Here is a 15,577-nt window from a genome sequence, read left to right on the forward strand (position 1 = left end):
GGTATGTCTACAGAAATTGTATTCTTACATTTATGCAGATGATATACGTAGATACATTTCTAGTCGTTTCCTAATGAGGGTAACGACTGGTAGGGCGAGCTTGGTATCATGTTACGAGATGAAACTTTTTTACTTTCTTGTGTGAATTAATGTTTTCCACACTGGCCTGTCGTTGCATACATCATTCACCATTCACTTGTGTTCTTTCGTCAATAAAAGAATTCCCATTGAGTTCCAACGACCACTGCACTGCGAATTATTTAGCACTGAAAATTATTTCTATTCCTTTTACGCAATTCCACGTCGATCACTGTAAAACTGTCCAAGTAATCGTGGAAAGAGAGAAGTACGATCAAGTCCTTAATGTATTCTGTTAGATGAGACAAATGTTATTATCACCATCGTATCATGAAAACGAGCTTCGTTACGCCATAGGCAGCGCGACTCGCCGAAATTATCGAGACGCAGGTAAACAGCAGGCAGCGTCGCATGTGTTGCATGGCGAGTTCTTCCAAAGTATAGCCTATCGGAATATTCCTCATACGCCCATAACTTCCATCGTTAACCGTTATAACCAGATTATTTATCAATAATCCTTTTGGCAACATGAAGAATGGATCGTGCTGACCTGGTGAGGAATCATAATTTTCCACATACCCTAGTGGTGACTAGCAGGTTACCACGTTGACGTGAGTATAATAATCACCACTATTTTCTTTCATTATATGATGGAATCATCGATAAGTTCGTTTAACCGTTATAAAAGAAAATGAATATCATGGGATGATCCCTCAACCCTATCAGCACGCTCTAATAGTACAAAAACTTCCACTAATCAAAACTTTCGACTGATAGAAATCCTCGAATAATCTGAAACCTGATCAAAACCTTCGGAATCGTCGAAACCATCATCATCGATCTACTGCAAGATAAAAGTCCCCTGAAGTTCGGAGGAAAAAAAATCCTCGGTCGAAATTTGATCAATCGGATCATCAAAAGAGCCCGAAGGCAGCGCGTGCAGCTGGATTCGGGTGGGCCGCAAGGGGGGGGGTGAGGGGGAGGGAGGGAATGGAGGGATAAACTTTCCCTCTGGCACTCCGGAGCGAGCGAGCAGTGAGTGAGGGGTGGAGTGCATTCACAGTCGACTCGAAAATGTCAACATAATCTCACATCGCCGCTGCCTCAGGTTACATGCACCTGAGCGACAAGTCACGAACACCCGAAACTAAGATTGAGCCGTGGGACCAGTAGTCGAGAGACGGGTTTCGTACGCAGCGCGTTCCAGGAAGTGTTACGGAGTTATTCTAAGACATACTATATATTTTCGGACTGGTAGTGCGTTACAAGTTTTCCGTATTTTTTTCCGTCAATACATCAGCACATCGGTCGATTTCATTATTCGAAAACCCCGGAAACGCTTCCGCCCTCAACCCCCAAAGTTTTCGTCCGTTTTTACTGTGCGTTGAGACAATATGGATGGTAAATATTATGTATGACCTCAAATTATTCTAGTAAAATTATTGCCACTGAAATAGAAAATAAAAGGATGTCCAAGACCTCACACAACGCAACGTGAGACCTATTTATGCAATGAAAGCTTTGCTTCAAACATTTACGAGAAGACTGTTGAGGAAGTGAGGGACAAGGGAGCACTTCAAAAACCTTTTTAAACGGTGATAGGTATGTGAATGTGAGAGTTGATTTATTGTTACCTAAGCTGTGGGTGATGTATGTCCATGGTGATACTAATAAGAGCTTAGTTGCATAACAGTACCGTATACCTAAAAAATAACCACAAATTAGTGTCATAGTTTTGCATGGTACACTAAAATATCTGATCGGTAGTCTAATATTAACCACAAGATTATTGCATTAAGCACTAGATCTTACTTCTAATATTGACTATTTTAGCGTTTTTATAAAATTTCCGTCACACTTATAATGTGAAGAGCAAGATAATTCTACTCATGCAGGTTCCACCTAATGCAATACTTTCCTAATTAGGTTAGGTCAAACTATTTATTGCTGCGCACTGAATTCAATTGCATTTTCCCCAATTTATTTCCCTTTTCCTCCACCCCCAATTTCCGGATGAAGAATGATAATCGATAATCAACTTTTAATTACCATTATTTATTCAAAACAGTCAACATTATTCGTAGATTGTTGACTTGACGATCAGTGTTTATAAAGCCACGAAAATAATAATCACTGATCACTTAATTTTCGTTGATGAAACGCAAACAATTTCCACAGCAGGAGAAACAATCGCGGCGACCGCGTGCACTTATTGTTATTGACAAAACTGGGCCAAAGCGCCGCTTTCAATGGCGAAATTAAATATTTTCTACCCTTGAAAACGCCTAAAGGACACCGGTTGTGGCAGCGAAATTCAGTGAGTAAACCACGAGACTTCTGCTTATTTCATCATGAAGGCCACGGGCTGGAGGTAGTCCGTTATGTACGCGTATATGAGGATGCCGTTGCAGAAGTTTGAAAACGACGTAGCGAGAGGATACGTTGATACCGGAGAATGGACTGCATGCCCCTCCCTCCCACTTTGAACCCTGAATTGTTTGCGGAGAACCTGACGTTATGGAGGCCTGTGGAGCCTCCCCCCCCCCCCAAACCACGCGCCCCGCAACAGTGTACACGGGCGTCCAATCTTGAAGGTCCGACAGTAAACACACGTCGGCGCCACGAGAGAAACAATTGAACGCGCCTCAATCCCACTCAACGCCCACCCCCGATGACCCCCCCCCCGCCCCCTCAAGCCCCGTTGTCCATTGCCGCTCCGAGCGAGGAAGAAGAGGAAAAGCGGACCGAAGAGTTGTTATTTTCCGCCGCCGCGGCGGACATTAGCGGGGTCGGAGGAATCATTATTGCGTGGTGGATGACGTCAAGGGGCTGTTAGCACCGTCTGAATTCCGAGACCGATGGTTGAGGATCGACGGGCGATTCTCATGCGCTCTCGGAATTGTGATCATGTACTGCGCAGAAGCATTGACAGATGATCCGTCATTGTTAAAAACCTGTCCGATATCAGAGTGTGCACTCGTGACTAAATGCGCCAAAACGAAATGGCTGCCCTTTATTTAGGGGAAGAATTATGACAAGCAAGTATTCACGGCGGCGAAAGAAACGGTTCAAATTTTGATGATGTTTCACACCCAAGCAGTAATGTTTGTGAGAGATACTGGAAAAGAAAATACTTCCACATACGTTTGTGGAAGAACCAAGTATTTGCTCTTGAAGTATGAATCGCTTCCACAAAGTAGAGCCTCCGACCATCCTATTTGTGAGAGATGGTAGAATAGATGAAGATTTTATAGTGCGAGAGAATTTCGACCGAGAGGTTGTTGTTAGTATGTTGAAAATATAAAAAATGCACGCCTGTTAATTGCAGAAAAAGAGCAGTGTCTTTAAAGTGCACTCCTCCCCTTAATATCGTATAGACAGAAAACTTAGGTGCGCTGGGATAAGCAAAAACAAATGCAGTGGGGTTGGCGTACTTGAGGATTGTCAGTGGGGGAAACAGGAGATATAACGTGAGAAATAAGTGGGTTATGATAAGGTATCGATTAGACTGGCAAGAAGCAAATATGAATTTTGTAACCTACGATAGGTTGGTGTGGAAGAATTTATTTTAATAAAGTTTATAAAATGTAAAAATGTGCTTGTTTTGCTTTGACCATCCGGGTAGGATACGGCGTGGAGGATGGGCATGCATGAATACAGGATATGTGTGATGTCTGTGTACCTATATACCTGTATATGATCCTACACCAACAAAAAACTCCCCCTGAGTAATACGTACATATGAACAATGGAAATTTGTCGAGACAAATTGTGGAAAAAAGTATTTAATGCAACCAAATGTTTCGTGTGACAAAACTCTTAAGACGTGAAGGACTGCTTTTAAGTGGGTTTTCGCGTGGTCAAAATTTTCTTTCATGGAAACAATCATCACTACGTCCAACAGCAAATAATAAGTGACAGGGGAAATCGATTTGTGAATATCAATTTCAAGGTGATCGAAGATAAATAAGTGAGAATAATCGCATTAACAAGTACTCAGAATCAACGATACAGGAACTATATTATTGAAATTGAAGCTTGAAAAAATTATTGCACAGTTCAGCAGTAGCTAATGGTTGCGCGCGTCGTAGGAATGTATTCTCGTATGAATCATTTCAATTCAATATCATCATGCATCATAGAAACTCTGGCGGGAAAGGTTTTCAACTATTACAGTGGTCACAAGTTATCACGAGTCAATTATGACGTTAGTTGCTTCTTGGAAAGTTTTGTGCAAAATATTTAAGTACCGAAGTATGGTGAAAAAATTGGCACGTGGAAGGTGCTCAAGCGAAGTTGAAAACGAAGAAACAATGGGTAACGGAAAAGAGTCCGTTCTGCTTCCATGCCCTTTTCTTCTTGACAGCGGAATGGAATGTAGGTCTCATGTGCGAAAACGTGCAGTTCGGCTCCGTGATTCAGAGCCTCCGGTTTCATTCTGAATTTCAAGAACTGGTACGGCACCGCGACCGACCGTACATTACCGGCGCTCAATTAAGTCGTCTCACATACAGTCCTCTCCTTTTACTGCCGCCATCTGACAGTCTCCTCGTTTTTTTCGACGTTACCCTTTGATGCTTCGTTGACCGCACCGCAAGCGTATCGTTTTCGCTTTAATTTACCACTCCTGATCAACGAAAATAGAATGGACCGTTACTGTTGCGAAACCGAGTAACGGACATCGAAATCGTTTATTAATAAAATTTGATCACGATTTTGACAAGCTCGGCAATGCAACGAGGCTGCATATCTAAATGCTTTCGAGGATGACAACGTAACAATTTTCGCTGGTAATACTATATTACGGTGCTGAACATAACTATCAACACAATCACAAAAGTAAGTTTTAAATTGTCAAGGGCAAGATTAATGCATAATTAGGAAATAATTTTAAGAACCACTCATGCATACACAGCATAGAATAGGGATAAGTATTTAAAAATTGACAGAAATTGCCAAGTGCCACAGAAAAATTGCCAAGTACCACAGAAAAGTTACTTGCATTATATAATTGCCATAGATTTACTCCAAAATAGAAAAACACTTCAAATCAAAATAATATTGTTTCATTGTCTACCGTTTAAAGAAGGTTTTGGAGAGACAAAGATTGAACATCGCTACGCTGCTTAGCCTCGCCTCAGAGAAAACAGCCTGACACACGACATAAACCCTTCTTCAATTTCACATAGTTCCTTCCGTCCAACATGCCCTCTATCCCTTACCTTCCCCTTCCTCGAATGCCTAATTTTCTTACCTATGTTACAGATAGTCTGTCCCCAAAAATATGTTTACAAATCATTTCTGCATCTTCGAATTTCTCCTAATAATCCTCTCTCCTCCCCCACTATGCATGCTTACTACCTCCTCGTTTGTTTTCCTTTCTGTCCATTTAACATTTTCTTTCATCCTTCTCCACTCCCACATTTCACAAACCTCTAATGTACGCCTATCATCTTCCGTCAATGACTAATTTTTCGCGCCGAACAAAACCATGCTCCATACCAGGCTTGCTAACGTCCCTGCCTAAATTCCATCCTCCCCGTGAAAGCGTCTTTTCCCTTTGCAATTATTCCCCTTACGTCCCTAATAATTGATATTGATATTTTGATATTTTACGTGACATAGGGATAACCATTTATGTTGAAATGCGAAAAATGAAATGGACAACAAAAACAAAGGAACAAGGGGATCGAGATGGTGCGGTGGCTAACGTACTGGCTTCCCACCCTGAGGGCGCGGGTTCAAATCCCGGCGGTGTTGAATATTTTTCAGAGGTATCTCGATCCCTACTTGAGGTGCTTTGTGGAGGGCACTTTCCCTTAGTAAGTACGCCGTCCGTCGGATGGGACGTTAAACTGCGGACCCCTTGGCGCCTTTCGTAAAGAGTAGGCTAATGCCGACGCCGGGTTTCTCTCCACCCTTCATCCTTTCCTGTTCATCCCCTATGGCGCAAATGACCTTAGCTGTCGGTCGCCTCCCCTCAAAACTACTACTACAAAGGAACAAATGCTGGGCATGGTCGGGGGAGGGAGTAAACTGTTCGGATAAATCAAAAGCAGGCGAAAAAGGTAAATTCAGAACATATTACGTGGTAAAGGAATGTTGAAAATGTGTTTGATAGGACGAAAGTAAGATGGGCAGGTAAGAACAGGTAAGCAAGACAGAGGAGGGGGAAGAGAATTGGAACATTGGATGGAATGAAGAGAGACGGAAGTATCTGGAGTTGTGTTTAGGGTATTCAAATGTCGTGTTAGGCGGAGATTATATATAGAAGAGAGCACTGACAAAATCATGGACAAATTAAAAGCCTACTCTGACTGGTAGGCAACTGTTAACAATTCCAAATCAATACTTTCGGATGAGTCCATTCTAGCCGACTCACAGAGATATATATATATATATATAAATTTGATCATAAACTGGTGGGTGACAGAAGATGAGAGGGTGCTTCCTCATTAACATCCGCCCTGGATTCAGAGACCGGTATAAAAAAAATATGACAAAGGAGTAAAAACCCCAAAGAGATCTTTCGCCGAGAAAGAAACCCACGATATAATTCGTAGCCATAATAGCTGGAGCGATGAAATAAATTTCCGGAAAAACAATTGTTCTCCTGAAATCAGCGGTTTCATCTCAGAGCGAACAAGAGAGAGCAACGAAAATGGTGACGCCCACATGGTGCGCTGTCTGACGTCACCGGGGAGGATGGCATCCCCGGCGGTGGAGACGTGTTGGTGCGCAGCAGGGCCGTAAAGGGTGGCCGCCATTGATACTGACTCAATAGCCGCGTGACGTCAGAGGCGGGGGTGTCCTTCCAGGCGACACGTACGCGATTCGACTTTTTCGGGCCTCCGCTTCAAATCTTTTGCGTCACTCGAGGGAAGAACCCACGCAATAATGGTCTCTTCATCCTCCCGAATTCGCAATTCGGAACTTTCGATAAAATAAAACACCAGCGCGTCTAGTAACTAATGAAATGGGGGTAGGTGGAATGGATGCATTCGAGGGTGACGGAAATTTTTTTATTTCTGACCGCCAATCGATGTCGCCAAAATTGCACCGCGTGGGATGATGCCACGGGCGAAATTCTGGACAATGCAATGCAACTTCCGCCCGCGAGATTAAAATTGCTTTCGTTCCCATTACGAACGGGAAATGATTTTCATCGAAGGTTAAAAATATAAGAGGAATAACAAACAAAACTTCCCTATCTTACCCACCCCCGAGGGAAAAATAAGACCAATAACATTCGGGAAATTTAGAAAAAAAGTTAGAGTTAAATAATAACGTAAGGCGGGTGGTATTGACGCAGTCGGTTTAACACATGCTAGGTCCTACGGCAAGGCTTTATTTCACCTTCTTTCACGTGTTTATCTCGTGTCAATCTCACTAACGTTCTCGCAATAATCAGATTATTATTGCTGGAGGAACAATTTTATGTTGGTACTAAAGGCGACGGGGGATATGCTACTGTGATTAAGTGGTAAATACTGGGATAATTAGTCTCATTTATGTACCTCCGTGAGTGCAGTAGCGAATCTACAAACCTACCCATTTTCAAATATGAATAAAAGTAATTCTGTAAGCCTTTTCCTCCAAAGAAATTGAAAATAGTGGTACAATGCAACGCAACCTGCGGTAGATGGTTTCGTGCAAAGTGGGACAGCAGCTATTCAAAATTAGTGTCCGGCATGCAACTTATCTTCATTTTCTATTTTCTTAAAGTCACAAACATTCTCGGAAGGGTGGGAGGCAAGGTATCAATTGCATACCTACCTTTTTTACCACTCCCCTAAGAGTACGACAATGGTTCGCGATTTTAGTGATCGAAAAACATCGATATTTGAACTGAAATATTGAAAAATTTTAAATGAAAATATTTTCAGCGGGAAACTCAACCTGTTTTAACTTATAACGCGTTATAAGGAGGATGATAATTGGGCCAACCAAGCTTCGTGCGGGAATCAGCTTCTGGTGTTTTGGAGACCTCAAACCGGCCCTGGTTACCAGGTAAAGAAACCTGAAGTAGACGAGGACGAGCCAGCATCTCTTTCGGGGATGTTCTGTTGAAGAGGGGAAGCTGTCGAGGGAGGGATAGGAAGAAGAAGCTTACCTATCAGAGTCGTTTCGTCGAAAATATCAATCCGTCGATAAGGGGCGTGATGGGATTCCCGACGACCGTGAAGGCTCTTACCTTCTCTTACTCTTTTCGCGGCCGGGGCACCACTTGACGCCGGTGAATGCCTGCTCCCTTTCCGTTAATCCTCGCACCGTCTCAATTTCGCCACCACCGACTTCTGACGATTGGCTAATGGTGAAGGGACTGGCTTTGTCATAGTGAGGGATAACGCGTAGTACGACGTTGGAGTTACCGGAATTCTTTCATGCTGCACAAAGAGGTAAAGGAATTGTCGGACAAAAGTAGAAAATATTTTTTTACGAAAAAGAATTACCTCCGGGGAAGCACTCGCACGTACACAGAACTAAAGCTCGTGGCTAGGAGACACGCGAGGGAATGCCGGAAGTAGGGGAGAGGAAAAAGGGTGTTAGGGGAGGTAAGGGTAAGTGACCGGCAGGGTTACCAACCAGAGTAATCTTCACTGGGCCTAGGCCACGTGCTGATTCAGACTTCTAATCCCTGCGGTACTCTCCCGTCAATCAGTTCCAACCCGTGCGAGGAAAAGCAATACTTTCAAGTTGGCGACAAAGGATTCAATTTTCCAGGAAGGGATCAGCACTCACAAACAACCCTTTCACCCATTTCAGTGGCTTGGTGGTCCCTTTGGTCAAAACGGGAGCCTCCTACGCTGACAGTCTTTCTTAGTCTGTGGCGCTGGTGTTAAGAAATTTGGTTTCATATTTTGTCATGCATGCATATTTTTCAGTGTGCGAAAAATTCCGTGCATTGATCTTAACCTAGCTGGGGCATTCTTAAAAGAGAAATTCTACAGGATAAACCGGACGTCTGGTTACTCTTAAGTATGATAAGAGATTATGGGTCACCATAACGCCCGTGCAGCGCCGTTATGTACGAGAAGGAAAGAGGATATCCTATCACAGTTCTTCGAATTTCGCGCTACGGAAACCAAAATTATGTAGCTGCTGATGCCACCACGGATCCTTGGAGCTGATCCGCAAGAATCATAATCGATCCCAAACTGTGATTCAGATGAAACTGACAGTTACAGCTATAACGAACAGATTTTGTGATCTTGCTGCTGATATCCGAGAGAAAAAGAGGAGATGGATTGGAGGTTTGAGGAGACAAATTCAAGTATAAGATTGTGCGAAAATGGACGCAGGATGTGAACAAGACGGAGACAGAAAATAAAATGTGTGTGTGCAAAAGGGAAGGAGCACACAAACACATGTGTGCGTATGTGTATATATATATATATATATATATATATATATATATATATATATATATATATATATGGATGTTGGTATGGTGGGCGAAGAGAGGGGTTTGTTGGGAGCAATCCTATGGAGGCAGGAAAGTATATGAAGGGGGTGTTGACCGGCAGTGGGATGTTGAAGACTGTGATAGAGGGTAGAATGTTGGGCAAAAGAGGAAAGGGAAGGAAGAGGATAGGGATGTTGGACGGGATGAAGGGAGGAAGAAAGTACTCAGAGATGACGAGGGACCTGATATAGAGTAGGATGATGGATTTTGTGTTTTGTTAGGAGTAATAAAATATTTGTTTGGTAGTTGTGTCCATCCAAAAACCTACCTTAACCGGTAGATTACCTTAAAAAATATACACACATGATGTCCAATGCACACGCACATTGAGAGATAACAGCGCAAAATGGTTTAAAAAATATTAATAAATATGAAAAACTCATTGAATACATTTCGGTGGTCCGAGCCACCTTCATCAAAGTACTAGAAATAACTGTAACTAACGCACATATATATATTTATATTTATTTATTAAATGATAAAACATTATAGATATTTGAAATATCTTTACATATGGGGCCCGCTAAATGGGAACATATATATCAGAGGAAGACGGATTGTTTCCGTCGAAATATCAAGAAAATACGTGTGAGTGTTCTCTTTTTTTGTGTTTCTATATTATGTGTTACTGTGTATTGTACTATATATATATATATATATATATATATATATATATATATATATATATATATATATATATATATATATATATATATATATAATATATTTATACTTCCGCATTTTTAAGTATAGATACTCAAGTACTCAAAAAACATCAGTCGCAAATGTAAAAAACATGATCATATTAGAATAAATATTCTTAAACAAGAATTTTTAATTTCAAAATAACTCCTTAGAGGGAACACGGGCGCATAGTATCATATACCGATGTCCAATTGGCGCAACGGAAACGAGAGAGAACTCTGTAGCGCATAACTCACGACTCAATATACTTATACTCTTAGGATTTTATTTTAAACACGTGTACCGTTTCCTTCACTTCAGCCCACGTAAATATGGCGTACCACAAACAGTCTCAACATGAATCCTACACCCACGAGAGATTAATGTTCAGTAAGCGGTTAACAAAGAGTCAAAGAGTAAGAACGGATAATGCAAGTTGATGATCACGTACAAATCTTATACCATTTGAATGTCTAATGTAATAAATGTTTCCGTATTGACATACATTCTTTCTGTGCCTTAAGTTTAAATTAATTTATTGCGTCCGTTAACTCATGTTAAGAAAGAATTTCACTCGTAATAATCAAGTATTTAACTTGAACGGGGAATTGGAAACATACATTTACCACGGAATATCAAACTGAATAACGATATTACCATTAAAATTCAACAATAGCTATCGAGTATCCCTTCCAGTTCTTTAAAATCAATTTTCAAATCTTGTTATTAAACGTCTTATGAATTGAAAAAGAGACTGACTAAGATTTCTATTCACCATGATTGAAAATAGATGGAAACGTGTTAAGATAGAGAGAGGTCTTTAGTGTATCCTTCTGGATAATGAATGTTCAAGTATTAAACGTCAATAAATTTTGTAGCTTAGCACTATGCGAGTACCTGGAAGAAACCTTTAAATATTGACGTCAACCTTACAATCTGTTTAACTGACGTCAGCGCAGGCTTGACGAAAATGTAATCAAGCAATAACTAGTACAATGGCAGAGAATGGTTTTACGGCTTTGACGTGAATGTGACCGGTTTTATGGCAATAGAGCCTGATTCATTAAAACTCGAATGCTCAGCCTGGTCTTTCCAGCACCGCGATATTTAAGTCCTACGATATTTCTATACAAAGGTTTATTAATTCCCGCGACTTTTCGACCGCAGACTCTTCAACGCCTCGAAATTAAGGTCCCAGGAGGATATCGCGGGGCGATATATCGATCGTTGTTAGGCATGGAAATTAAGATGAAAGATCACTCTTAGAGCGCGTTATTCGGGTAAAAACGGATGGGAAAAATTTATTGTAAAGCCAGTAAAAGCCTGTTTGGGAAGTCTGTTTTCGAGGCCTATGTTATGGAGGAGTTTATTTTACGTTATAGGACACAATTAACACGATAGCATTTATTAGATTTACTACAATATTGAGTTGAAATACTCATAGTTGAACATATAGTTTCTTAATTTCGAAATAAATGCCTATGCCTACAAGTATACCTAAATTGTATGTCTGCATGGAAAAAATACGCATAGTTGCCACTCATGGAAAATTATGTCTTCCTGAGAATGTGAGTTGTTTTGACACATTTTTCTCATTTTTACCGGCTCCAACAAGTCTGCAGTTGATGTACCTAGTTCTTTGAAATAGATAAACAACTATACAACATGTTGCCATACAATAGCTACGTTGTATGCCAAAATAAACTTTCAAATTATGCCGTATGAAATTCGAGGACTAATCCCAAAAATGATATTCAGCCTTTATGGACTGAACTACATTCACAACGGATATTATTAACTTCCTAAAATTGAGAATGCGTAATAGTTGCTCCTGATACGACTTGAGTTAAATGCCATTAGCGATGCTGAAATTCATGTAATGATATTAAAAAAAACAATTTTCAGTGTGTTACTACATAATAACACAAACAAACTTTGTTAGTCGCGTGAAATTTGAAATGCATCCCGTTGATGTTTATACAAAACAATGCTCTAATTAAACAACAAAACAAACTATCAAAGTTGCATGAAATTCGAAGATTCAATCCAACGATGAAAATCCCCCGAAGCGGAGTCTCAAGTTGGCTTTCATTAACCGCGAACATAATGAACACGTACAGCTAATTTATCTCCGTCAACATTAGCACGGGACATAAAAACATTCGGGTAGATAAATGAATTGTTTATCAAAATCGGATATATAAATAAATTGTTCTAAGAAACACTAGAAGAAAGTCAGCCAATTTTAATGCAATTATTAAGTTTGGTGTACGATTAGTTTCACAACTCATAACGTTCGTTTTTACAAATGCGATAAGTCTATTTTTTGAACAACTTATAATTACCAACCACGCAATAAGGTTCCATTACCAATGGAAAAAATTAATAGAAAATCCCAATACGCAAAATTGTGAGAGGTCCTTTGGTAAGCATACTAAATCCTTTATTGTAGAATGCTACCTTTTAATCCCACTTCACGTGATCCAGTCTTAAATCAATGCAATGGGTCACTGTGCTGTTTTTGTGAGATTTAGATAAATTAATTAATATTGATACAGAAATAAAAGCCACGTTACCAATCAAATAGAGTGGATTCCAAATGTTTTATCTTACGCTGAGTCCTACGCAGAACCAGCGCACTAAACCAACGAAACTGAAGGCTCACGGTGAATTTAGAAAGGACATGGATGCACATCGACGCAAACCGCGCGTGAGAGGGGGATTCCGGGGGTTGGGTAGGGGAGGGGGGAGGAGAGGGCAGGTTGGAGGGACCACCACTCGATCAGATACGCTCGCCTCCTCAAAAACGGAGGGGAGTTAATTTGCATCGATTTTCCCCGATGTTTCAATTCGAGTGTGCGTGAGAAACAGAAATGTAGGCCACGCTCTAATTTCCAGGTCAAACTCTTTCGTCCGCCGCTGCAGCTGTCTTGAGGCGCAGTAGGGTCGCGCGCGCGCGTGGGCCGTCTTAAAAGAGGCCCGAAAATACGCCAAGGGACGGTTCCTTTGACGATGACGTACGTAATTGGACCGCCCCCGGAGGTAAATCCGACGTGAATGCCTCCTTTGTGATTGGTGAGATCACGATGTGCTCGGCGGAAATATACTCACTCCTTATCGGTCCTTCCAGTGCACAAAACGATTAATTTCCTTTACGCCGTTGAGATCTCATGTGAGGAAAAGGGGGGGCGGGACTGAATCGACAAAATGGCCGGACGGAATGGTGCGGGCGGTAGGAGATAAGATTTCTCGATGCATTGAAGCGGGGGCGAGCGATGGAGACCTTAGCTACATTCGAACCTGGCTGTGTGTCACTGAAATATCGACTGGGTGTCGATATTTACTTTGATGTCGACCTTTCGACACTCACTAAAAATTTCGTCGAAATATCTTCGGCGATATTGATGTCTATGGCGATATTGACCTCGAGGTTGAAATAGGAGTGGTAATCGACATGGTTATATAACAGTCTTTTGTTACGAAATATTTCACAAAACAAGCAGCTCCGTGTGTGTTTGGATGTGTACATGTATGTATGCCTCCAAATTTTCAACATACTTATGCATTACGACCGAGGATAGTGGGATTTCACTTGCTTTATTCGATAATAACACCCAATTCGTGCCAACCATGGCAAAAGTTAAGTCAATCTTACAAAAATATGATATGTAATAATTTTTAAAGAGTACATCTCTCCGTCCGATCTCATCCGGTGGGAAACATTTCAGGACGAGCCTACACCTGTTCGCTATTTGCCGCTGTTCGAAGTCAAATTTTTTCGTGATGGGCTAAACTGGTCGATTGAAGAGACGAGAGGAAGACAGAGATTTAGCAGTGCCAACGCGACACTAGAAGTCGATGCGACCCTTGATGCCGGCACGACATTAGATGTCGACCTCAACATTGTCAACATTTGCAAATCAAGCATCGGGCATAGTCTTTGATATCGTCGACATGGACAAAACGAGGAGAACTCAACGTTGCACTGATCTCGTGCCGTGACATCGAAAAGACGATGTCGTGCGGTCCTAGTCATAAACGCGAAGAATTCGGACGTGAAGGTTGTGATTGAGGTTAAGTGAAGGCTGGCGGGGACTGAGTCTTGTTTTCTCTTTTTTATTTTTTTGAAGGGCAGACTTCGGGGTTTGAAAGAATCTGCCACGCCATCACTGGGAGCGCACGAGCAAGATGATGCGTGTAATTTTCGCGACAGCAATTGACTTCAACCAGCGGAACTATGACGAAATTGATCTGGGGACAGTGCTACCAAGATACACACCTAATCTTACTTCACGCTTTAAAAATAAGTCGCTGACAGGCCAACATAAAATCCACGAGAAAAAATAAAAAGTTTCGAAATATAGTTTTAATGGTTTCTGTGAGAAACACTGGTGTTGACTACATTTTTATGCGATGAAATATTTTTGGACCATAGATCTAAAAAACTGCTGGTAGAAAAACCATAGGCCGTCAAGAGTCTTCTGAAATAGTTTTCCTGGCCTCTTCCAAATAATGATATCTAAGAATAAAATATGGTTGACCAAATTTTTCATCCATGAATTGCATTTGAACAAAAGGCCCAAAAAAGTGTTATCACTCTTCGATTTTTTCTAGGATTAGCGCTTCACTCAACAAATCATTATCATTTGTCCAAACTACTCGAAGGTAATTGATGATATCAGTATTTAACGCTAGCCTAAGTACATTTTTAGACTAAAATTTTTAAAACAGAAATTTTAATGGAAATATCTACTCCTAAACGGCTCACTGTACAACTAATTACAAATACGAAATGTCGATTTAACCACGCGCACTGCAGACAAGGTATTTCAAGCTCTTCCAGTGAGAATATTCCGTTCCACGGCGTAGTATTTTTCCAGATGGTTCTGCTTCCTCGGATAACGTAAGGTTTCCTCCAAGAGGTGGAAACATAATTGCGAAATATCGATTTTCGTCATCGGGTGAAAGATTGAAAATTCAATCTTCTTGCCGCGCAAAAAGAAACGTCCACGAGGAAGTATGTAGAAATAAAGAAGTTAGTCGATAGGAAGGTTTGATCGAAGGTTGCAAAACGATAATCATATACTTAATTACTAGCTAATGATGCCCATTGTTTATAAATCCTCTTTTATTTCTTGTTATACTTATTTCTTCAAAATATTCCAGCATTGAGTATTATTAAGCCGATAACAAATGAAAAATACTTATATTATGTGAAGGCTACTTAAGGGAATAGAAGGTTTGGAATTGTTATTGTTATTTAAAAAAACATGGCAATTTATATTTTCATTTCTGCAAACATTTGAATAAGTAAAACGTTTAGTCAGAGGAAAAATACAATTATCACCG

Source organism: Hetaerina americana, unplaced genomic scaffold (genome assembly GCF_022747635.1).
Source record: "Hetaerina americana unplaced genomic scaffold, ioHetAmer1.1.p SCAF_71, whole genome shotgun sequence".
NCBI lineage: Eukaryota > Metazoa > Arthropoda > Insecta > Odonata > Calopterygidae > Hetaerina > Hetaerina americana.